Genomic DNA, 26,634 nt, shown 5'->3' with positions numbered 1-26,634 from the left:
ACCGTAACTCCTTCTTCCTCCACCACCACCTTCCCTTACTCGTCTAGGATTTAGTGTTTCTGAGATTTAAAAAGAAAAAAAATACCCAGTTAAACCGGAGTGGACATGCTTGTTTTTTTTTCCCTAGGAAAAGGACAGGCTCTTCTAGACAACAGCGACCAGTTCTCTCTCTCTCTCTCTCTCTCTCTCTCTCTCTCTCTCTCTCTCTCTCTCTCTCTCTCTCTTCTAAATGAAAATTAATAGCGATAATAATTACTGTGACGATGGTGTTGATAATGAAAGACGTCCTAGAAATATTAATATAAATAGTGGTGGTTGCAGTACTAGTTGTAAAGCTAATTGAAGATTAATGCTTGAGTATTATTATGATTAATAATAATTGTAATGGTAATGGTTGTGGAAGTAGCAGTAGTAATAACAAATATTATTATTATTATTATTATTATTATTATTATTATTATTATTATTATTATTATTACATTATTGATATTATGATGATGATGATGATGATGATGATGATGATGATGATGATTATTATATTGTTATAACCTGCTCCGAATGAGAACAAAATATTAATGCCTATCGGCGTCCTTTTAAAGTCTTACCCCCCCAAACTTAATGTGATTTCCTAGGGCACGACTGACGCCCAGCCGATCGATTACATCACTTGACATGTTATTCGTGAGCGGAAATTAAAACGGCAAGTTCTTTCGGGCTCCCTCGGGCTCCTACGGGTTCCCTCGGGTTCCTCCGGCTCGCTGTTTGTCATACCTGTGGGACGATTTGTCAAAAGTTAATTACAAATTTTAGATCCTTTTCTTCGCCTGAACGCTTCGTTGACAGGGCGTGAGGAAGTTATTTTATGAAAGTAAGGTAGATGCCCGAATACCCACTGCATTTCGAATGTCCTCGGTTGTATGGAAGGTGGCCAAGGGTACCTCATGTCATGTGAAACATATCTTTTAAGGGAGACATATTATATATATATATATATATATATATATATATATATATATATATATATATATATATATATATATATATTAAAATAATCAACACACAATTACGTATTGGAACAGAAATAAATATCTGACTCATCAGGATCAGGCAGGTAATTCAATTGAAAGACGAGCCGCTGCCAGCAATTGAAGACCTGGGTTCGATCTGACAAGTCAGAAATTTATATATATATATATATATATATATATATATATATATATATATATATATATATATATATATATATATATATATATACACACATATGTAGTGTGTGTGTGTTTGTGTATGTATATATTTAAATATATATGTTCAAGGAACATCTGGAATATTCAAAGGGCGACCTGATAGTTAACGTTTTTGCCAGATTACTGTCTGTTTTCCTCCAGACTTATTCTAAACCTGTTTCTCCGTACAAAGCTGGGTGTGGGCCAGAATATCAGGGAAACATTAGACGAATTAGGAGCGGTAATTATCTATGACTTCCGTTCAATAGCTTGTACCACTGCATCTCAAAGGCCAATGAAAAAAAAAACAAACTCCTGTTTAAACGGCTCCCCCAAATATAGTATTTGCTAATGGAATGCTGCTTCACAGAAGAGCAGTTTTCGGAAGTTTAAGATTGACGGTTTATAACATATAATCTTAATTCCACATATTGCTTACGCCTGAAATGATACAATACGGGACTTGAAAGAAAATAGGGGAGTAAACCCCTGTAACATTAAAAGTAAAATATCAACAACCTGTTTTTAGATACATGACATAATAACATGATCACTTTATTATATGAAAATTACGAATTCTTTGTCTGTTCTGCATAATGCAGTATAGTGGGCAATTATTGTATCGTGCTGCACTTAATACAAGAAACACTGAGTAAACTGATTCTGCTGAAAACTGCTCGAGACTCATACATTGTACAATATTTCATCCTCATATTTCTTAAAGCATAGTGACATTGCCTCGGTGTATATAAGAAAAGCTAATAAACTGAGCTTTAGAATTTAACAGTCTTAGGATCAGGTCTAATACATCGATTATTCTTTTATTTACGGCTGTCTCCTCAAATTTTATTATGCTTAGGAATGCAGCAAACACAGATTACTGGTTATGTTTATAAAGGAAACTGATCATTAGCCAAACAAAAGTTTGAACTTCTTAGATGTCAGTAAAAATCTAGCAAATTGATCTAGATCGACTTCCGCAGAATTCCTTTCGTGGGGATATTCTTTGAAATTCGCTTTGAAAATTCTTAGGCTTCTATAATACACTAATCGAGGATTGAATATTCTGAGATCAAGGGAAACATAACACAGCGAGGAAAAGAATACTGATGTTGTATTGCTGAGCAGGCTCACTTGAGTCTTAATTCAAAATTTAATAATGTTTTATGTTATTATTTTTCTGTTATTTTTCCCCTATGATTTACTCTTTAATTTTCTTTATCCGTACGGAGCTGCCTTCTTATTGGAGCACATGGGGTTACAGCACTCCTGCTAGAGTTGTAGCTATGTTTGCAATAATAATAATGGTTGAACCACTTGAAGGTTCGTCAAATAATAATTGAATATGGTAAAGAACGCCCTAGTGTGGTATAAACTCAACATATTGTGTTACAGACATTGCGTAGTTTTGAAGCATAGCTGAATGAGTAAGCTACATGTTACTTGGCCCCCGCCTTCCCCTGCAGCAAATAATTTTAAAGTATTTTAAAGGAAGGTTTGCACACACTGTTGACTTCCGGGTCACATTATGACCCACTCCCTTTGGTAAACCTTGTTGCAAGGATTGTACCGCTTGGTGTTTACGCTAGGTAATAAAATGAACCTTGAGCGTATACCTCTCTTACCCGTTCTTGGTACTGGCTTGGGTGTATGAACTCTTACAGCAAAAACTGTGACCCGTAAATATGATAAATAGTGAATTCCAAGAATGGCATTAAAATACAAATAAGAGCAGTTGTACTGAAGACATAAATTCCAAGAAAGTCGCCGCGGGCAGCAGAGTCAAGGTCAAAGGGGGTCACTGAACGGTCAAAGACGACTGACTTTTCGCTTTAAAAAGACAAAAATCTCAAGTTCGTTTTGGATGAAAAACGAGCGTTGGAGGTAGTCTTCTCCGCCAAAGAAACGAGTGATCATGAGTATTATTTTCTCCCTTCAAATCAGCTCTAGGTCATCTAGTTTCACTAGTGACTGGTTCTAAGTTAAACAAGATTTACACAATCTTCGATGCCTCGTAATACGGGTTATTTTCGTTCATTCATTTTTTTTTTAAAGGGAGTTTTTCTTTTTTTGCCAGATTCCAATTTGGAATCTTATTATAAGTAGGTGCATTTTACTGTAAGCAAGTCTCTGGTGCGGTTTTTTAGTATAGGACGGGTGTTCCCTCTCAGATATATTTATGCGTTCGTCAAAAGCGTAAACACACATTATGTATGTGTGTTTTCTGTGGAGGGAGATAGTTGCTATCTGAAATATATAGCATTAACTTTCTAGCTTTTGGCGTTTTATGGGCTTCTTTTATTAGATATATATGTATATATATACAGTATATATATATATATATATATATATAATATATATATATATATATATATATATATATATATATATATATTATAAACAAGTCATAGCAGACGTGTATATTTAGTTTTTTTAATATTTTTAAGTCGTAAGAAAATGGCACGTACTTCTATTACTCTTATGGGAAGATGACACACATGGTAATTGGAAAAAAAAAGTACTGGTAGAAATAGTTGCAATATACCCAGTATGAATCGAATTGTGTATAACTGATATTACTTTCCATATGTAATCATATAAGTTATGGGAATTTATTTTTGTAAATAGATGATTTTAATTAAAATTGGATACAGTGATATTTCCGTACAACCTGTGACAATATTCCACTGACGACACTTAAAAAACAGACAAAGTGAATGTTAATTATAATAAATGGCAATAATATCAGCATTAGTAGTGCACTTACTAGTAGCAGCAATGACAACAGTAAAATGGCACAATGATTTACCGGAAATGAATAAGGCGGTCATGATTGCAATTAGACCAGCACATAATTGATAACGAAGTTCGTAGGAATTGGCTTAAAATAGTGAAAATTCTTGAAGTTATGAATATTGTAATTAATTCGATATATCTTGAACCTATACCAAAAATTGTACCACAGTATTATGCTCCATTCTTTTTTAGCTTTCAGACTTGTCAGAACATATTGTTTCTTGCAACAGACAGCTAAAATTTCTTGCAAATAAAAAATAATCGACATTTTTCGCGAGGTAGAGCCCAGTTTCAGCCTAATCAACCAAAATAACCTTTAGCTAAGCTTAAATACTAGAAGAGATGTTTGTATTGAGCAATATGCTTTTGGTGAGCTAATCGTGAACGGTTTTAAATTTCGTAATCGTTAGACTCGCGAAGTAGCGAAAGTAGAGATATATTTACCTCTTAAATAAAAAAAAACCGTGATTATTTTTCGAATTATTTATTATTTTCGGTAATACGACCCTGACCTTGTCTGATATTTAAATTTTCCAATTTGATTTTAATAAAACGGTTATATCCTGGTGTAGGTTTCGGATAAACGCACTTTTAGTTTTCTGAAAAGAAAACTAGTGTGCCGGCTTTGGCTGTCCTTCCGCACTTTTTTCTGTCCGCACTTTTTCTGTCTGCCCTCAGATCTTAAAAACTAAGGCTAGAGGGCTGCAAATTGGTATGTTGATCAGCCGCCCTCCAGTCATCAAACATACCAGATTGCAGCCCTCTAGCCTTAGCAGTTTTTTATTTCAAGGTTAAAGTTGGCCATAATCGTGCTTCTGGCAACGATATATACAGTATTAGACCAGGCCACCACCGGGCCGTAGTTAAAGCTTCGTGGGCCGCAACACATACAGCATTATACCTAGGCCACCGAAAGATAGATCTATTTTCGGTGGCCTTGATTATACGCTGTACAGAAAACTCGATTGCGCCGAAGAAACCTCGGCGCATTTTTTCCTTGTTTTCGTTAGTCTCAGTTAGAAGAAACCTTTCGGCTAAAACAACTTTGACCTCGTTAAACTACATCAAAAGTCCATCTGTAATAGGTCTTCAAGACGCTGTAAACATCGCTGGTTTTATCGTTTTCTATTTTTGGTATTGTTTTAAAAACTAGTTTAACCAGACAATTAAATCACATTTCTAGGTACTCACTGCAACCCCCAGGGCCCTCTTCTGGATTAGTTCTTGAAGGGTGAGAACTGAAATAAAAACCAAAGACAAAGAAATTGGACAGCCGAGTTTATTTGTGCTCAGCTGGCTTTTGGAGATTGCAGTACTGGTTATTTTGTTGTAGATAACTGAAGTGATCCGATAATTACAAATAACCGTAGGATGTTGCTATCGATAGTGGTGTTAGTGTAGTTGGTTATAGGGGTTTCAGTTACCACTGTTATGCCTAATTGATTGTTGGGGTTGGTTATAGGAATGCAGTTATGACTGATGTGCATAGTTGATTGTTGTAACTTGCCTTGTGGGTATTGTAATTATCACTGCAGTGCTTGATTGATTGCTAGAGGTTGCAGTGACTACTGATGTGCCTGTTTGATTGTTAGCGGCTGGTAATAAGGTTGCGGTGACCACATTAATTTGTCCCTGATTGATTGTTGGAGCTTAGTTACAGGGTTTGCTATGACCACTAAAGTGCCGAGTTGATTGTTGGAGGCTGGTTTTAGTGGCTGCAATGATCATTGTGCCATTTTGATAAGTTGGGTGGGTTACAGTGAATGTGATGACATTGATATCCCTTATTGATTGTTGTAAGTGGGTTACAGAGGATGTAATAACCACTGTTGTGCCTTATTGATTGTTGGATATTGATTACAGGGCTCGCAATGGTCACTGATGAGCGTAATTGATTGTTGAAGATTGATTACATTGGCTGCAATGACGACTGACTTGCCAATTTGATCTGTGAAAGTTAGTTATAAAGATTGCAATGACCACTACTGTGCCTGATTGATAGTTAATAGTTATAAGATTTTTACTGACCACTGATTGTCCCATAAGATTACTGAAGGTTAATTAGAGAGGTTGCAAGTACACCAGCTTGCCAAATTGATTGTTGGAGGTTGGTTCGTACTGACGTACCAAATAGATTGCTGGAGGTTGCTTAAAGGGGTTGCAGTGACCACCGGTGTGCTGAATTAACTACTGGCTGTTGGTTGTATGTATTGCTGTCGCCATTTATATGCTTAATTGATTGTTGGACGTTGGTTATAAGGGTTGCAATGAACAGTGGTGTGCCGCATTACTGGAGGTTCCAATCATCACTGTTGCTTTTATTGAATTATTGTTGTCGCAACAAATGACTGGTCGATTGTGAGGTTATGATGCTCTCGGTTGTGTTTAACTGGTTATTTATGGCCATCTCACTTGGCAACGGCACATCCCTAAAAGTTCAAACAAGCCCTTATCACAGATTCCGCTCTCAAGCATTGCAGGTAATGCCAACTCTCCCATCTCACACCCATCTCGTATCATGCAAAAGATATTTCTACGAATGGGAAATAGCCGTTCTCTGACATCACGCTTGGATCCAGTAAGATTAAGGACTTATCGGATGCTAAATCCGGTGATGAATGATATTGCTCTCTCTCTCTCTCTCTCTCTCTCTCTCTCTCTCTCTCTCTCTCTCTCTCTCTCTCTCTCTCTTTCTGTTTTGATCGTTTCTTCTTAGTTTTATTCTTCATTTTTTTTATGTTCAGAAGTATCATAACTTATAAAATTTATAAAAACGAGATGAATTTTTTCTAAATCTTGATATTCCCGTATAATGTGCCGAATTCTTGAGACCAGTTGCTGTGTGTGTGTATATATATATATATAGTATATATATATATATATATATATATATATATATATATATATATATATATATATATATAAGTAGCTATAGAATAACAAATTTGTTATTAGCGTAGAACAATACTAGAATCCTCGTGGAAAGTGACATATATCACTTGAAAAGTGAAACGGTTTGCCATTGCATTTATAGCATTTCGGTTTGCAGTACTTTAAATATTTTGATATTACTTTTGAACTTAAGGTATTTCATCTCTAAATTGCTGTGAAAGTTGCGAGGCAAACCAGTCTCAGAAACCGACAGATTTTTCGGAACGGCTCCAGTTGTAAATACCTAAATATCCACAAACTGCAGGTAAAAGAAATGCAGCATCTGTCACAGTTATCATTCAGAGAAATAGTTTTTGAAAGCCAAGTGTGGACATAAAAACTTTGAAAAATCAAGTGCACACACACACACACACACACACACACACACACACACACACACACACATATATATATATATATATATATATATATATATATATATATATATATATATATATATATATATATATATAGATGTAAAGCTTAGGCTGTTGTTGCTTTTTACATATCTGATTTTGTAAGAGTGTGTGCGAAGAAAGCAGGTGGTGTGATTAACTTCAGGTATCCAAACAATCTCGAATTTTCGAGAAAGGAAAAAATCAAGCGCACACACCTTTATATAAGCACATCTATTATATAAATTATATATTATATATATGTGTGTATATATATATAATATATATATATATATATATATATATATATATATATATATATATATATATATATATATATATATATATATATATATATATATATATATATTATATCTGTGTTTATGTATTAATAAAACTTGGGTCTGTTCCTGTTTTATCCTCCGGTTTAGATATCTGATTTTGTAAGACTGTGTGAGAAAAAAAAGCAGGAGGTGAGATCAAGTCAGGTATGCAAATACACTGTCGAATTTTCGAGACAGGAAGCCTTGCGTGATACAGACTATATCCGAACAATTGCTGGTTCATTTACCCATTGTCCGAAAGGGTTGAAGCCTTACTAGATGTCAAGAAAATTGAACAAACATTTAGAAGGTGGAATAAGTTTGGGAAGGAGTTACTGTAGGGAAGAGTGAATCAGGTACCGGTACATCTTGATTCCATGAAGGTGTCATTATATCAAGTGACATATGCCATAGGATTCGTAATTTAGATTTTCATCGTACTTTTGGCTGATATGATAGTTAAAAGGATAAAATGATAGTGTACCAAAATGTAAAAAGATACTTCTTCATTGAGTCTGATTTTTGCGAAATTCATTATGTCTGGAGATTAATTGCATTGACTTCGACAGGTGTCTTATTTCTCATTTCTGTGAATCAATCTAAATACATATTTTGTATTTTTATGTCTTTTTTTTTTGCTTTTGATTAGCCTCTATTTCGCTTGTTTAATTTTATTTTAGGCAATGAGCAAAGATTTAACTTTTTTCACGTAGTTTTAATCTCGCTTCGGTAAGACAATATAAAGCGCACCTTTGATGTACGAGGAGAAGGCTATTAAAAAACATAATTAAGTAAGTATTTAATAACAAAACTGCTTCGCCTCTGTTTTTCTACAAGAATACGCTCTTATGACTTGATGTGCAGAGGTATCAGAAAAAAACGTAAAAATGAAAAATAACAGAAACTGTTTATGTGGCATTCATGTACATAATCTTTTGTGCTTTTAATGTTTTTTTTTCCTTAGGAAGTCGCAGGTACAGTAATAATAATAATAATAATAATAATAATAATAATAATAATAATAATAATAATAATAATAATAATAATAATAATAATAATACAGCAATTATATTCATAATACTTAAGAAAGAAAAACAATATCTTTGCAGCCGTATTAAAACAAAAAACACTCTCCTTTGAAAGATTGAGTTGACGTATCTGTAAAATGCAAATGTAAAATACAACAAATAAAAAAGAAATCACAGCGCAAACACAGCGAGACGAGATGCATCTAGGCATATACACATAACTGCCAGTTTTTAAACAACTCCATAACTTAATGACCCACTTATCGATCCCAAACAGATATCTAATTATGATTCCAAATTGACGCATGAAGTTGGCTAAATATAATAAACTTCATACATTAAGTAAAAAAGTAAAGATAAACATTTCCTTTATTTTTTCTTCTCTAAATGGACTTCTCTGATATGAGCAAACAATGGAATGGTAATTATCCCGTATTAGGCTTTTAAATGTGGTGATTATCGTGCTTCGTGAGCTATTAAAGCATTTTTAATGATCGTGCCTAAAATATGATACAGTGTTCGGATGGTGAAATTTTTTTATGAGAGCTGTAAATAATAATAATTGTAATAATAATGGTTATGATTATGATGATTATTATTATTAGTTGTAGTAGTATTATTGTCGTCCAAAACATTATCATTCATATTTTAATTAATCATTAATTTAATTGTTTTTGTTAGCGATGTTAGCAACAATGGTGATAATGGTCTCAATAATAATAAAGTTATTAATTTTATATTAGTTTTATTGACGTTGTGATTACAGTTTGTCATAGCCTTTATCTTCATCACCTCAGCCATTACGACGGTATTATTATTATTATTATTATTATTATTATTATTATTATTATTATTATTATTATTATTATTATTACAGATCCGAAAATGACCCCGTTCACAACTGGTGGACGCCAGACGAAGGGAGATCCACTATCGCGGGTCGATAACGGCGCCTCTTATCTCTGGTGGATCAGCCGTGAGACCCGCAAACTGATATTACAGGTAAGACCTGCGTGCGGTTCAGTGCTCCTGCGGTACTTCGGCCAATCATTAAAAAGTTTTACAGGTAACATAAATCACCTGGTCAAGTAACGTTGTGTTTACTCGGTTCGACACATCCCAGAGGTTCTCCTACTAAAATTTTGCCCCCCCCCCTTTTTTTTTGTTTGATACTCTACAACTCTTTTTGTAGTTTTTTTTATGTGCTGTTAATGGCGTTCTGTTGTGTGGGTATTGATAGAAATACCTGTTATTTTCTTTACTTAACGACTAACTTTAAGTTGGAAAGCATCATTGAATTATGAGACTGTAATTTCTGTTGTGTATCGTGACAGGTATCTCTTGATTGATAATAAAGATAGCAATAATAGTGATATTTCAATGTTACTATTATTGTTATAGTACGATTTAAACATCTGTTTCATGCCCACCGAGACTGATAGCAACTAATTATTATTATTATTATTATTATTATTATTATTATTATTATTATTATTATTATTAGCCAGCTGTAACCAAATTTCGAAAGGCAAACTGCTAAAACTCCAAGGGCTTCAGTAGGGGAAAATAGCACAGTAAGGAAAAATAAATATGTAAAATTACTGATATCATTACTATTGTGGGTTTGTGTGTTATGTAAATTTTGCCATTTCGTTGTTTTATGCATAGATTTCCTAAGTACGGATTTTTGTGAAAGCATAATCAGTGAATCAGTCGAATGACGATGCCAGAGATTATTGCAAAGGTCGGGAAGGATAAATTTAACAGAACTGGATTTTATCCAGAATTTAAATAAGCAAAGTTACTGCATGAATGAAGTTACTGAATGAATGAAGCCATACGCACAAGGGTAGCGTAAGCGTGACGCTTATTCTTCGCACGGCACAACGCTGCCTCCTGACAGGCGTTCAGAAAGTAAACCTTGACCAAGTTATGGGGTGAATATTACGTATTTCGAGCCTCCTTTGGGAAAACAAAAGAATGTCACTGAGTAAGACGCGTGCTTTCAGAGAGGACTTTGTTGTTGCTAATAGATTATGGTTGTTTTCTTTTACAGAAGGAAATAAGCCCACGATTGACGTGAACACTTATATTAGAGAAATCAACGCACACAGATTTCTTCATACTTTTCACTAACACTGCATTATGCATATGTGGTGTTGCAGTCTTTGTATGTATACATCTCTTGCACAAAACATATACTGTATAAGCGAATCCCACTGGAAAATGACAGGCAGAAGTTCAGTACCAAGCGCTTTCACGTTTATTAACGATGCGTCAATAAACGTGAAAGCGCTTGGTGCTGAACTTCTGCCTGTCATTTTCCTGCGGAATTCGCTTAAACACTGAAGTCACGTGCATCTACTGTGGTTTTTTAAGCGAAACATATATGTGCAAAGCAGGTATATTTCTCCATTTATATGCTGAAGCTGTGGTGTCAACCTAGCCAAAACTCAGAAAAGATATAGCTTTTTTTTAGTAGTCAGTACGTTCTCTGTATGCATTAAGTATTTTCATTATTCAAATAATTTTATAACTTCCGTTAAGAGAACATCAGAAGCGATTTTGAGGCTAATCGAGGGACGAACCACTTATCAGAGAAGTGACCAAATATATCAGAATCGTGCTTTCATTACGAATGATCACAACTTCTTGCAAGACGAATCAGTATTGAAAAGCGTATAGCAACAATAATACCCATAATTTATGAGATACAACCAAGAAAACGTTTTGCAAGATGATTCAGCGTTGTAACGTATTAAAGGACTAAATTATCCTTACCGTTTTGAGATACAGCCTTGAAAGGTTCTTAAAGACAATAGCGTTTTAAAATCCATAGTCTTCTCTGACTAGACCACGAGAAAAACTTTGAAAACATCTCCAAAGAATGGATATTTAGTACTGAAAAACGCTGGGTAGTCGAATTGCCTTTACCAAAAGAGGTTCAACATAGGAGCGATTTTCAAGATGAATCGAAGTTACGTAATTCCCTTAAATAAAAAAAATACAATCCTGAAAACGTCTTTAAAAATGACTCAGCGTTGGGAAACTTCTAGCGTTAAATTGTCCATACGGTAAAAAATAGAATTTTGAAGACGTCATACAATCTCTTTAATTTGAACCCTCTGAGTCCGGGACACGGCCGATGCAGCTAATGATGGTCATTGCACCACGATGAAACTCCCTAGCTTTGCTATGCCTCCCCCATCACCTTACTTATTATACCCGTGGGTATGAATGGTCATTTTCTCACGTGCCCCTCAGCCACGGATTCTTTTCCCCAAGTGGTAATTTATAGGAGGTGACCGCGGGGTGCTGAGCGGGCGGTCAGTTTGGGAGGTGCCCCTGTCCACGGGAGTACTGAGACCTCCTGCGGCTACAGTAGCGTAGAGGGTGGGACACTCCCCGGGAATTCTCTCTCTCTCTCTTACTCTCTCTCTTTAGCTAATGCGTTTTTCATTATATATATATAGTTAGGTCAATTTTCATTTATTCATTGGTATCTTAATTAAAAATTATTCTAAACTGTTTCTACTACAATTTGGAGAAAAAAAATGTAACGTGTCTTAGAATTCTGGTATAAATCCACACGATATTATTGTGCTGGTCCGCTACTGAGTTCGTTGAACAAGAAGGAACCACCGGTGTATTCGTTTTGGAAGCTAGACAACTGGGTTTGTTGTATAAAAGTAGGTTACCGTTGGGTTTACTAAACAAGCTGGAATATCTGGGCACGTCGAGCAAGTTGAACCGCCACTCGGTTCATGGCGTAAGAAGGAACTGCTTGCTAGGTTGTTGTGTAAGATGGAACCACCACTGGGCTTTCTGACGAAAATTGCTTACCATTTGGCCCGGCGAAAAAGATGGGACCACCGGTTGGCTACTTGAACAAGATGGAACCACCACAGGCTCGTTTAGCAAGATTGAACCTCCACTGTTTTTTTTTTTATTTTTAAACAAGATAGAACCACTTTAAGGTCTGCAGAGCAAAATTGGAACACTACTAGGTCAGTTGATCAAACCGCTGGGTTGATTGAGCTAAAATGAACCACCACTGGTTCTTTTGAACAAGATAGAATGACCACTGGGCCCATGGAGCAGGATGGAACTTTGTGTTGTTAGAACCATGACTGGGTCCACCTATAGCAAAGTGGAACGACCACTTCACTTTATTGTTGAACAAAATGGAATCGCCAATGAATATGGTGGACGAAAATATCACTGTTTCGGGAGACATTCCTCTAATGGACAACCAGGTTTTGAGATGAAAAGGAAAGCATTGATAGATTAGCCTTTATAACTGAGGTCAGGAGAAGGCTTAGTTAATGCGAAAAATTCTAGCCCATTACGGAACATTTCATACATGTCATCTGTTACCAGTCATGAGAGGTCGGTTGGTTTACATTAACCTGGCGCCACACTGACAGAGGTCATCAGCATCCAATTACGAGAGGAAACGGGTATAATTTTGATGGGTGGAGACATGTAATTATTTTAGAAAGTGTGTCGGTTCAAATACCGACTGACGGGAGCTTTGTGGGCAGTCATTTTCTCTTTATGTCGCTGATACCATTCTTTTCAGCATTATTTTTCTCGTGTTCAGAATTTTAACTGATCCCACTGACGGTATCGATAAAAAATAATTCACCAGTGTGTCAGTATCATTGTCATTATTAATATATATGAGATGAGAATACCTCATTTTAAAACATGCGTGTTAGACTTTTTTTATTGGATACCTACACATATGTACTTATTAGTCAAGAAATGTACTTAAGAACAATAGATGTTTCTAATGGGTCTGGTTCGTTGTAACTTTCTATGTATCAGTCTATCTATCTATCTGTCAATCTATATATATATATATATATATATATATATATATATATATATATATATATATATATATATATATATACTGTATATATATATGAGAGAGAGAGAGAGAGAGAGAGAGAGAGAGAGAGAGAGAGAGAGAGAGAGAGAGCGTTACTCGAACTGTGAGCAATCAACTGGCCATCTTCAGAACATCTAAGGGACACCCCACAGGTGGCTATATTTGGCAACTGGACGAATGACTTTTCTTCGAATCGTAAAAAATGAAAACGACAAACAACATAAATACCGATGAATAATGCGCAGTGAAATTCAGAATAAGAAGACGAAAAATATTAAACACTGTGAATAATACGAAAGGTTAAGAAGAATAAAAATGGTAAGCGTGAGAGGAACGCCACGTCATGTATGCAAACAAATCTGTGGCCAGACCATCAGCGTCCTAAGCACAACCATCCATCATGGAGGAAAGTAGAAACCTGTCCCTTTGATATCTCAACTATTCAAAGCTCTTTGCGTTTCGACCATTCGGGTTCTCTTGGATGGGCAAAACTACGCCGCTGCTTGGGCGACAGGTTTCCAGACTGTTCAGAATAAGAGGAAGAGATGCGGGTTTCATATTTTAGCGAGGCTCTTATTTTTCTGGGCCCTCAGTATGTGCTAAAATATGTTGCGAGACTGCTCAGAGATTAAGACTGTCCTAAAATGGAAAACTGCAGTATCTGCACAATTTTCGAAATTGAGATATGCCACCTATTGGGCTCGTGAAACACTAATACACACGTTACTGCAGTTTCAGAATGATTCTTCAATGCTTTCCACGAGTATTTAGGGGGTCCCATTTGCAGTATCTGCAAAATCATTAGTAAGGCAAGAGAACATCTACCATTATTCGCAGTTTTGTATTTTTGCAGATACTACAGTCTCCCATTTTAGGGCAGAAGAGCCATCGCTGGCACGTGGTTAGGTTTGCATACGATGAAGAATAATAATAACTATAACGGGGTGCTTCACATCTTTGAAACAAATCCAGTTCTCTGGGATGTGCATTTTTTTTTTTTTGTGACTGGTTTAAGCAATGCCTAGGGATTAGGATCTGATGGAATGAGGTCAGATTTGATATGACATAAACATATACAATAACAGTGCATATCGTATTTTTCCTGTTTAGGCTGCTTACTTTCTTTGGGAAGGGCAAAGCTAGGTTTGTTTTTGAATTTTCGGAGAACAGTCACCAACAATGGTTTTAGATCTTGCATGACTTACCAAGAACATTTTCGATAGCAGACTTTGCAAACATGTCTGTACATTTGTTACTGGTTAGTAGCTGCTCAGAGAGCAAAGATTCGTTTTGGCACGAGTCCAACTTACTCTTTTCTGAAATGTGAAAGGGAGAGTTGGCCTGGTGTGGACCTTCGGATTCTCTACAGTTAATAGAGACCAAGGCTTTTTCGATTCGAGACAAGTTATCAAACTCTTCTAAAACCCATAGACAGATTTTTCGGTTGCAGTCAGTATACTGAGACTCTCAGAATCAAATGAAATCGTTTCGATTTCAGACAGAATATGAAAACTTCCCGAAACACATGAAGATAGTTTTCGACCCCAGAATGAATATTAAAACTTTTAGGAACGCATGGAAAGCATTCTCGATTCCACGCTGTCAAGATTTTTCAGAACACTAAATCAGTTTCGAATTGCAGTCGATATTTTAAACCCTGTAAGTTTTCGATTTCAGTCTCAAGATATTCAGTTCGTTTGAAAGTTGATATAATAGCCTACAAAACTAAACTATCCTTATAGAATCCTTGACTTCCCGTAGAAATTTGGCCTCAAAATAATTCGAACCGATAAAGGGATGAAAGAAGGGCTCCAAAAGTAAACCAAGATGATGATGGATGATTGTGAGGTTTTGCCAGGATCAACGTTATTTGAAGTGTTACCTCATATTATTAGTTTAGGCACTCGATCGACTGAGTTATGTAAGCTGGCGTCGCAACGACTATGGTCATTGACTCCGGGCTAGGCACTTTCGGAACCTGTGCTCACTTTGAAGGTCGATACATTAAGAAACTGTGTTCGGCGAAGTGAATCTAGGGACTGGAGCCAAGATATTCTCTTAATCGCGGAGTTAATTCCAGAACCAGCTGGTATTTGAGGCGCAGGAATCCGTACAATTACTTTCACAGCAGGGTCCAGAAGACTTCGCGCAGTAGCTTCGATAAAGAAAAGAACTTGAAGATTTTTAACTTTTTTCCCCCATTTGTGGAGGGTCTCTGTCTGTCTACCCGCCTCCCATTCTTTTGTTCAGCTGATTTTCTCTCTCTTCTAGCAACTGTGTGTGCTGTGTTTTTATTTTTGAAGAACATCAAAGTCATTATCTCCCTTAACCACTTATGTATGCTGTGATTTTATCAGTTTATTTATCTCTTAAATAATGTCAAGTTTGGTTTTGTCAAGGTGGTGGATATATCAGGATCTGCAGCAAAAACAGCTTTGTTAATCTAAAACTGGGTAAGACATTTGTACTAAAGAGGGGAAGATTATTGTTTTGAGGAAATGAACAGAGTATTTTTTAGGAAACAGGGATAGGATATTGCGTTGGGGAATAGGTAAGGAAGTATGTTTGGTATGGGTTAGCTTACTACTGGCGAACGGATAAGCTGTTGTGTCAAGGAAAGGAAATGTTATTATTTTTGGGGAAAGAAGAATATGCAGTTGTGGTTGGGGAATGACAGTTCTGTATTGGAAAAAGAATCGGTACTTAATGTTGGGAAGGAGTTAAGCTATCGCGGTGGAAAGGGATGATATATTGTGCCTGATAAAATGAAAGGATAGTGTGCTGGGTAAATGGATAGGAATTGTGCTCGGGAAAATGGTAGGATATTGTGTTAAGGAAAACGGTACGAGATTGTGTTTGAAAGGGTAGGATATTGTGTCAGGGAGGGATTAGGGTACTGTGTTGGGTGACGATGGCCTTGATTCTCCCCAGCCTTCATTGTAAGTACACCACCACTACTAATTAGATACCTGAGACCTACCCAAATTGTGCTGTTTCGAATACGTAAGGAGAGGACTCTTGAGATCATTACTATAAAGTGTATGAGGCTGATTTAATTTGTAATTAACGAGTAATCCTATACACTGATATGTAAAATGCTGATCTTTGGGCATTCACTTATTAGCGACCTTCGTCTGGAACCTGTCCTTCGACCTGTTGGTTATTGCCGGGTGGCAATGAAGGTCTGGAAGTCATCAAGATTACTTTTTTTGGGACACTGGTATCTGAGGGGATATCACTAGGCTGAAAATATTTTACTATGCTCTGGTATTTTGAGCAGCCGTGTTATTACCATTCCTCAAAAATGAATTCCCTTCTACAAAAGAAAACATAATTTGGTATTTTGAAAGGTTGTGTGATTATCATACCTAAAAAGTATTTTCTCTTTCTCAGGAAAATTTATTCTAAGAAGCTATATACATACTATTCCTAAAAAAAATTCTTTTCTATCGAAATCAAAGGAATTTGGTATTTTGGGAGGCTTCGTTGCTAGTTTTGAATATTGTATCTGAAAAAAAATCCATACTTTGGTGTTGTAAGAGGCCACGTTACTGGCCTTGTAGCGTTGCATCTGCGAAGATATTTTGCATAGCCTCAACAGATCAAAATCTAGTGTAGATACCATCGGCATTGCATATTCATCCACAATTGCTGCTTTGAATGCCAATCGCCTTTAGTAATACACTTGGAATTTTAAGTAGGGCCAGAAGCAGAACATAACAAATCCAAGATTATCTAAACGGGCAGTGACGACAGGGATATTCCCTGCACAACTTGGTTGTAATTATGTCCTTGACTCTAGTTATTTTTGAAATTACTTAAACTTCGCTGGTTTTTTGCCTCTCTCATAATCAAACACTTCGCTGTATCGGACTCCTGCGACCAGTTGTTGCCAAGTATCACCCATGCATTTTGAAGGAGTCAAAACCCTACCATCAAACCTCAGATTTTATGCGGTGTTTAGCCCGGCAATTAAGCCTCTTGGTACATATATCTTCCCTGTCTTTATCACTGTTTAAATACTGCACATTGAACACTGTCAAGAAAAACTTACCTTGCGCAAAGAACATGGAATCTGTATATGGTTGTTGATTTTGTTAGATTAAACGGCCTTCAGAAAGCACGGGCTCTTGCTCGTAAATAAAAATAAATGAATCAGTAGAATCTATGTATCGTCCTTAATAATCATGCAATCGACCTTTTAAATGACGGTGGCCTTGGAACAAAAGGGCAGTAAATCTGTTGAGGAGGAGCAATTACATCAAAGAAAATTATCAATCATAGCAATATACTGTATTTATCAGAAGTTATTCATTTCTAGTTTTTTTGTAAAAGAAAACTATTGTGCCGGCTTTGTCTGTCTGTCCGCACTTTATTCTGTCCTCACTTTTTTCTGTCCGCACTTTTTCTGTCCGCACTTTTTTCTGTCCGCACTTTTTCTGTCCGCACTTTTTCTGTCCGCACTTTTTCTGTCCGCACTTTTCTGTCCGCACTTTTTTCTGTCAGCACTTTTCTGTCCGCACTTTTTCTGTCCGCACTTTTTCTGTCCGCACTTTTTCTGTCCGCCTCAGATCTTGAAATTGCTGAGGAGAGGGCTGCAAGTTGGTACGTTGATCATCCACCCTCCAATCATCAAACACAACAAATTGCAGCCCTCTAGCCTTAGTAGTTTTTATTTTATTTAAGGTTAAAGTTAGCCTTAATCGTGCTTCTGGCATCGATGTAGGATAGACCACCACCGGGCCGTGGTTAAAGTTTCATGGGTCGCGGCTAATACAGCATCATATCGAGACCACCGAAAGATAGCTCTATTTTCAGTGGCCTTGTTTATAAGCTATAGCGGCTGTACAGAAAACTCGATTGCGCCGAAGAAACTTCGGCGCATATTTTACTTGCTTTTTCTTAAAACAACTCGGGCTTTTTGGATGTCTGCTGTGCATCGCATAAGGAAACTGTTTTTATGTAATTCATATTATTTTTTGTTTTAGTAACAGTAGACAAGATAAACAAGGGGATTAAAAACTTGTTACAAGTCATATGGAAGTAGCCTAAATAGTTATCAGTACTATTTATTCTTAGTTCAAGTAATCGAATTCCTGAGAAGCGGAGTTGCTGAGGAGAATGGTTTTGATATAGTTTCCTTTTGCAATGGTAATGAATTACGGTTATTTTTCATAACACGCAAACAGTCACGGAGCCAACATGAATTTTTTTTTTCCGAATAAGGATAGCAACCAGGTCCTTCGCTCTATTTATAGCATTAGTAAAGCGAGATTCTTCTGGGAAGTCTTCTGAATATCTACAGTATTAAAAGAACACTTATAAACTTGTGTATTATTTTGTAAATAGATATAAGACTCTGCTGAGCATCGATAAAACGAGGCAGTTTCTTTAGAAATTTATGAAAATATTGGTAAGATAAAACCCACCGGTTCTCGAGTTCGAAATAGTTAAGCAGTGTGTTTTGTTATGAAATTCTTCGTCTCTGTATAAGAAATTTTTTATAAGATCCAACCACCTTTTTTCGCAGGTTTTTAAGTTGATTATCACTGTCAGTGATTTATATACTATATATATATATATTATATATATATATATATATATATATATATATATATATATATATATATATATATATATATGTATATATATATATATATATATGTATATATATATTATATATATATATATATATATATATATATATATATATATATATATATATATATATATATATATATATATAATGCGTGTGTGTTTCTATGTTTATATGTACTCTTGCTTCTATGGTCCTTCACGAAATGAATGACAAGTTAAGTCAAACAGTTTCGATTTCATAATCCCACTGAAGAAAAGAACAATGAAGAACGTTGGAAGAATAATAGGCGCGCATGCGCGCGTGCGAGAGAGAGAGGGGGAGGGAGAGAGAGAAATTCTTCTGAGAGGCGAGCTTAACATATGGCCTTATTTCTAGTCAGGCCTGAGGCGTAGAAGCCTATTTTTATGTCTCCCATTTTACAATTGAGCATCGGAACGCGTGTTTTACTTAGTCCCCAAACCACAACACCGGCGGAGGTTTTTCCACCCAAGGGCCAACAGATGGCTGACAGAAGAAGAAACGGGAAAAGACGAAAGAAGAAAGAGAAGAGGTCGCTAGGGTTATCGGATGGAGATCACGGGTACATAAGACAACCTGCCTGCCCCCTTTTCTTCTACAACCCCTTTTCTCCTTTCGCTACAACCCTTCCCCCTTTTCTTCACAGCCTCTAAGCCTCCTTTTCATTTATAACACCTCTCCCCTCCTCTGTACAACCCCCTCTCCCCTGTCCTCTACAACCTGCTCTCCCCGTTTTCCTCTATAACCCCCTTTTCCAGTTTCCACAACAGTCTCGATACCTCCTTTATCTTTACAACCCCTTATCCACTGTTCTCCACAATCCCTCTCCCCGCTGCTATATAAACCCTACCTCTCCTCTGGTCTAGGGTCCTTATCCTCTATAACATTTTCTGCCATATCTCTCATAATCGTGATCTCCGCTCTACCCCTTTTCAGCTACAACCTCTCCCTTATCCTATGCAATCTCTTTTCAATGTCCCTCCACAACCCACTATCCAGTCGTCGTTTACAAACCTCTCCTTATCCTTTACAACCCTGCCCATCTCTTTTATCTTGCAGCCCTTCCTCCCATATTTGTCTGCAACCCCTCCACTGTGACACCTTTCCTTGCTCCTCCACAGTATTGTGTCCACTCTTCTTCTGCAACCCCTCTCCCCTATCCACTCCTTTGCCATTTCTTCCACAAATCCTTCCTCCCTTACTTCTGCAACCCCTCTCTCCTATCCACTCCTTTGCCATTTCTTCCACAAATCCTTCCTCCCTTACTTCTGCAACCTCTCTCCTATCCACTCCTTTGCCATTTCACACAAATCCCTTCCTCCCTTCTTCTGCAACCCTCTCCCCTATCGACTCCTTTGCCATTTCTTACACAAATCCTCCTCTCTTCTGCAACCCCTCTCCCCTATCCACTCCTTTGCCATTTCTTCCACAAATCCTTCCTCCCTTTCTTTCTGCAACTCTCTCCTATCCACTCCTTTGCCATTTCTTCCACAAATCCTTCCTCCTTTCTTCTGCAACTCCTCTCTCCTATCCACCTTTGCCATTTCTTCCACAAATCCTTCCTCCCTTTCTTCTGCAACCCTCTCCTCTATCCACCTTTGCCATTTCTTCCACAAATCCTTCCTCCTTTCTTCTGCAACCCCTCTCCTATCCACTTCCTTTGCCATTTCTTACACAAATCCTTCCTCCCTTTCTTCTGCAACCCCTCTCTCCTATCCACTCCTTTGCCATTTCTTCCACAAATCCTTCCTCCCTTTCTTCTGCAACTCCTCTCTCCTATCCACTCCTTTGCCATTTCTTCCACAAATCCTTCCTCCCTTTCTTCTGCAACCCTCTCCTCTATCCACTCCCTTTGCCATTTCTTCCACAAATCCTTCCTCCCTTTCTCCTGCAACCCTCTCCCTATCCACCTTTGCCATTTCTTCCACAAATCCTTCCTCCCTTACTTCTGCAACCCTCTCTCCTATCCACCTTTGCCATTTACACAAATCCTTCCTCCCTTCTTCTGCAACCCCTCTCCCCTATCGACTCCTTTGCCATTTCTCCCACAAATCCTTCCTCCCTTTCTTCTGTAACCCCTCTCCCCATCCACCTTGCCATTTCTTCCACAAATCCTTCCTTCCTTACTTCTGGAACCCCTCTCTCCTATCCACTCCTTTGCCATTTCTTACACAAATCCTTCCTCCCTTTCTTCTGCAACCCCTCTCCCCTATCGACTCCTTTGCCATTTCTTCCACAAATCCTTCCTCCCTTACTTCTGCAACCCCTCTCTCCTATCCACTCCTTTGCCATTTCTTACACAAATCCTTCCTCCCTTTCTTCTGCAACCCCTCTCCCCTATCGACCCCTTTGCCATTTCTCCCACAAATCCTTCCTCCCTTTCTTCTGTAACCCCTCTCCCCTATCCACTCCTTTGCCATTTCTTCCACAAATCCTTCCTTCCTTACTTCTGGAACCCCTCTCCCCTATCCACTCCTTTGCCATTTCTTACACAAATCCTTCCTCCCTTTCTCCTGCAACCCCTCTCCCCTACTCACTCCTTTGCCATTTCTTCCACAGATCCTTCCTCCCTTTCTTCTGCAACCCCTCTCCCCTATCCACTCCTTTGCCATTTCTTCCACAGATCCTTCCTCCCTTTCTTCTGCAACCCTCTCCCTATCCACCTTTGCCATTTCTTCCACAAATCCTTCCTCCTTTTCTTCTGCAACCCTTTCTCCCTATCCTCCGTTGCCATTTCTTCCACAAATCCTTCCTCCTTTCTTTTTAACCCCTCTCTCCTATCCACTCCTTTGCCATTTCTTCCACAAATCCTTCCTCCCTTCTTCTGCAACCCCTCTCCCCATCCACTCCTTTGCCATTTCTTCCACAAATCCTTCCTCCCTTTCTTCTGCAACCCCTCTCCCCTATCGACTCCTTTGCCATTTCTCCCACAAATCCTTCCTCCTTTTCTTCTGTAACCCCTCTCCCCATCCACCTTTGCCATTTCTTCCACAAATCCTTCCTTCCTTACTTCTGGAACCCCTCCCTATCCACCTTTTGCCATTTCTTACACAAATCCTTCCTCCCTTTCTCCCAACCTCCTCCCTACTCACCCTTTTGCCATTTCTTCCACAGATCCTTCCTCCCTTTCTTCTGCAACTCCCCTATCCCTATCCCTGTTGCCATTTCTTCCACAAATCCTTCCTCCTTTCTTCTGCAACCCTTTCTCCCCTATCCTCTCTGTTGCCATTTCTTCCACAAATCCTTCCTCCCTTTCTTCTTTAACCCCTCTCTCCTATCCACTCCTTTGCCATTTCTTCCACAAATCCTTCCTCCCTTTCTTCTGCAACCCCTCTCCCCTATCCACTCCTTTGCCATTTCTTCCACAAATCCTTCCTCCCTTTCTTCTGCAACCCCTCTCCCCTATCGACTCCTTTGCCATTTCTCCCACAAATCCTTCCTCCCTTTCTTCTGTAACCCCTCTCCCCTATCCACTCCTTTGCCATTTCTTCCACAAATCCTTCCTTCCTTACTTCTGGAACCCCTCTCCCCTATCCACTCCTTTGCCATTTCTTACACAAATCCTTCCTCCCTTTCTCCTGCAACCCCTCTCCCCTACTCACTCCTTTGCCATTTCTTCCACAGATCCTTCCTCCCTTTCTTCTGCAACCCCTCTCCCCTATCCTCTCCGTTGCCATTTCTTCCACAAATCCTTCCTCCTTTTCTTCTGCAACCCTTCTCCCCTATCCTCTCCGTTGCCATTTCTTCCACAAATCCTTCCTCCCTTTCTTCTTTAACCCCTCTCTCCTATCCACTCCTTTGCCATTTCTTCCACAAATCCTTCCTCCCTTTCTTCTGCAACCCCTCTCCCCTATCCTCTCCGTTGCCATTTCTTCCACAAATCCTTCCTCCTTTTCTTCTGCAACCCTTCTCCCCTATCCTCTCCGTTGCCATTTCTTCCACAAATCCTTCCTCCCTTTCTTCTTTAACCCCTCTCTCCTATCCACTCCTTTGCCATTTCTTCCACAAATCCTTCCTCCCTTTCTTCTGCAACCCCTCTCCCCTATCCACTCCTTTGCCATTTCTTCCACAAATCCTTCCTCCCTTTCTTCTGCAACCCCTCTCCCCTATCCACTCCTTTGCCATTTCTTTCACAAATCCTTCTCCCTGTCTTCTGCAACCCCTCTCCCCTATTGACTCCTTTGCCACTTCTTCCACCAACACTTCCTCCCTTCCTTCTGCAAGCGGTCTTTATCGTCTACAACCCTCTTCCCTTTAACTCTACAACTGGCTCTACCAACCCTCCTCACCCATGGCATAAATTTTACATTTTTTAGTATTCTTTCTATTCTCCCTTGTCTGTCCTCCAATTCATTTTCATTCCAGCTTACCACCCATTTAAATTCGTCTCCTTATAATGCATATTATCAGTCTCTTTCCATAAAACTAATTTTCTCTCTCCCGTTTTCCGCTACCATATCCATTTCTGAAGGATTTTAATTCCATTTATCCTGTATTATCTGGTGACTACCCATTACAAGACTCTTTGTAGTCTTGAACACCTTTCTCTTACTTCTCATTTCCATTTCCACTTCTTATTCATTTTCCTCATTTTCACTCGAGTCCTCCAACAGTTCTCCTTCCTCCTTTTTTACCTTCTTAGGTCAAAATGTTTTATGGAATTTTTTTTTCTTCTCGTAATGGGACGTATGTGGGAATGGGTTTTTAATTTCTATGTTTCCTGTGTGGCGTTCGAAAAGGACTGAGTGCGTGCGTATGTGCGTGTGCGTGTGTGTGTGTGTGTGTGCGTGCGTGTGTGCGCGCTGTAATTAATATCAAATTAACAGCGACCATAAACTACAAGACGGGAGATGTGACCGACAGTTTTTTTATTATTTTGGAGGACCTTTTTTTTTTACTATTTTTTTTTAGCTTTTCAAATTCCGGAAGACCTTTTTTATCTCTCTCTAATTTTGGTAAGGTATTGCATATCTCATTAACGGATACCCCTAATACCTTTTATGGAGCACAATAATTCTTTAGTTTTTTATACTTTTTGGTTTTTCTAGGTGATAAGGGAATACGTGCTGACTTTATGATGGGTTTTTGTCTCGGAGTGGTTGGCTAAAAGGGTCCTTTGGCGATGAGCATTCATTGATGTGTCTTGGAAAGAGAGAGAGAGAGAGAGAGAGAGAGAGAGAGAGAGAGAGAGAGAGAGAGAGAGAGAGAGAGAGAGAGAGAAATTAAAATATGTTCTTTTCAAGTGACAAAATTATTTCGGTGAAACAGATAGCAATATAAAGACATCCTGAAAATATGTTGTTTTTCCGTTTTTTCTTAAAAAAAAGAAATAAATATGTTCCCTGACGAGAGAGAGAGAGAGAGAGAGAGAGAGAGAGAGAGAGAGAGAGAGAGAGAGAGAGAATGTTATTCTCGCTTTCTTAAAACAAAGGGGGCTTGAATTAAATTTCGCTTAAATATTTTTTATTGTGACCACACCTTGCCTGCTAGTTATCGCTAGCATCATTAGTGATAATTATAATATTAGTTTATTTCAGTTATTATTAGAAGTACCAATGTTAGGACTGAGAAAAATTGTGACGTCCCTTTCGAGATTCATTAATAAACGTTCTGTCTCTGTCCCCTGAGGTCAATTCTGAGACACATTAATTAAGGCAAGTGTGCAGAATACAAATAAGCGCACCCAGCATGTAGCATTTATAAAAATATACAAAGTATTGTTATACTGCTGTACTTGCAGTCCTTGGACTGAAGTGTTCCATGATGGATGTCCTCTAAATGTGTGCACGAAAAGATCGAGATAAATCTGGAAAATAGTTACGCATAAAACTCACATTACAAGAGCCACCTGTACAAGCAAATAAGCATCCAAATGTCACGGTACTCTTTTATCTGCTGGTTTATGTTGCTTGCATAGAGAGGTCAGTTTCGAATCGTTGTTTTAACATCTGGGTATCTCTCATTTTATAAGGATTATTTATTTCTTGGGGTTGTCGAATGATCAAGTCTCTCTCTCTCTCTCTCTCTCTCTCTCTCTCTCTCTCTCTCTCTCTCTCTCTCTCTCTCTCTCTCTCTCTCACATGCGCACGGTCATTTTCAAGGTCGCAACTGCTGTTAATATTAGTATTTCTCTTTTAATGAAAAATTCGTTTTTCTTTTCCCTCTGGAACTCGGGAACGTGAAATGGTCAAGGATTTTTAATGTGAGGCTCTCTCTCTCTCTCTCTCTCTCTCTCTCTCTCTCTCTCTCTCTCTCTCTCTCATTTTAAGGGCCGTAATTACAGGTATCGCAGCGCAATGAAATACATTTTCGCTGCATTTCTCACAATGGCCGAGGGAAAAGACGGGAGGCGATCCGTCTCAATTATGACGTCACCGGAGAGCACAATAGACGGCGCTGGGGGTGACCAATTACCCAATGACCCCGTAAGAAAATGAAAAGAAAGGGAATACAAAAAAAAAAAAAGGGAAGAACTTACCTGTTTCCGATTGTAATGATCATCACGTACTCGCATTTCGAGGTGTTCTGAGGTCTAATGAGGGAAGGTTTTTGTACGGTGGTCCCCTCCCTGATGATATGTGATTTGGACCAAACTGTTTCCGGATGGTTAAGTACTTATTAAGTTAGGATTTTTTTTTTATGTTAAAATTTTGGTTTTTCTCCTCCTTCCTTGTCTTCTTTTTTCTAGTGAAGATGAGGTTTATCTGTGGTATGGAGTTACAATGATCGCTGTCCTACCGTCATTATATCCATCATCATTGTCATCATTATTTCGATTATCTCCATGTCGATAATGGCCGGTAGTTTGACAATAATTCACCCCGAAAGGGAAATACGTTTAAGTGGCGAACAATGTATTCATAAAGAGATAAGAACGCTGATAAAAGACAGGACACTTTCGAGAAGCATTAAATAAACAAATCAACAGGTATTGTAATTGGTAACGCGGGATATAAAAGGTAAGGGTTGAAAATAGAATTGTTGTACTAGCACCGAATTAGAAGGAGCTTCGAGTGAATCTTGACATTCATGACCAATTTTTGCATAAACGAACTTCGACGTTCATTGCACCTTTCTACCCCCTTCTGTTTGTTAATGTTGAAACGACCCCCCCCCCCCCCTTTTTTTTTCCTAAATAACTGACTACAAAAGATGAAAGCAGTTTAATAATGGAAAGTCCCTTTATCAGCAATAGGCCAGCAATAGACCCTGGATACGATTTCTATAAACCATTCTTTAAAGCTGTTATCTCATAATGCCGCGTTTCGGACTGTGATAAAACGTAGTTTGGGAGGCCAATTTAGTAGTAGATCTTAGTTCCGATGGTATATATATGTGTATATATATATAATATATATGTTATATACATACATACAAACATATATATGTATATATATATACTGTATGTGTGTATTTATGTA

The 26,634-nt window shown here is 38.0% G+C and overlaps 1 long non-coding RNA gene across 3 annotated transcripts in view; it reads left to right on the top strand.

The window, feature by feature from the left end:
* The window catches only part of LOC136847010 (uncharacterized), a 426,772-nt gene that overhangs the window by 221,529 nt on the left and 178,609 nt on the right, over positions 1 to 26,634 (top strand). For all 3 annotated transcript variants that reach the window (XR_010855575.1, XR_010855574.1, XR_010855573.1), the window contains one exon: positions 9,577 to 9,701. This is a non-coding gene — a long non-coding RNA (uncharacterized lncRNA). The remainder of the gene's footprint in view (positions 1 to 9,576; positions 9,702 to 26,634) is intronic.

Source organism: Macrobrachium rosenbergii, chromosome 16 (assembly GCF_040412425.1).
Source record: "Macrobrachium rosenbergii isolate ZJJX-2024 chromosome 16, ASM4041242v1, whole genome shotgun sequence".
In the NCBI taxonomy this organism is placed as follows: Eukaryota; Metazoa; Arthropoda; class Malacostraca; order Decapoda; family Palaemonidae; genus Macrobrachium; species Macrobrachium rosenbergii.
Note: the sequence above shows the minus strand (reverse complement) of the source record. Positions and strands in the feature narration are given on the sequence as shown.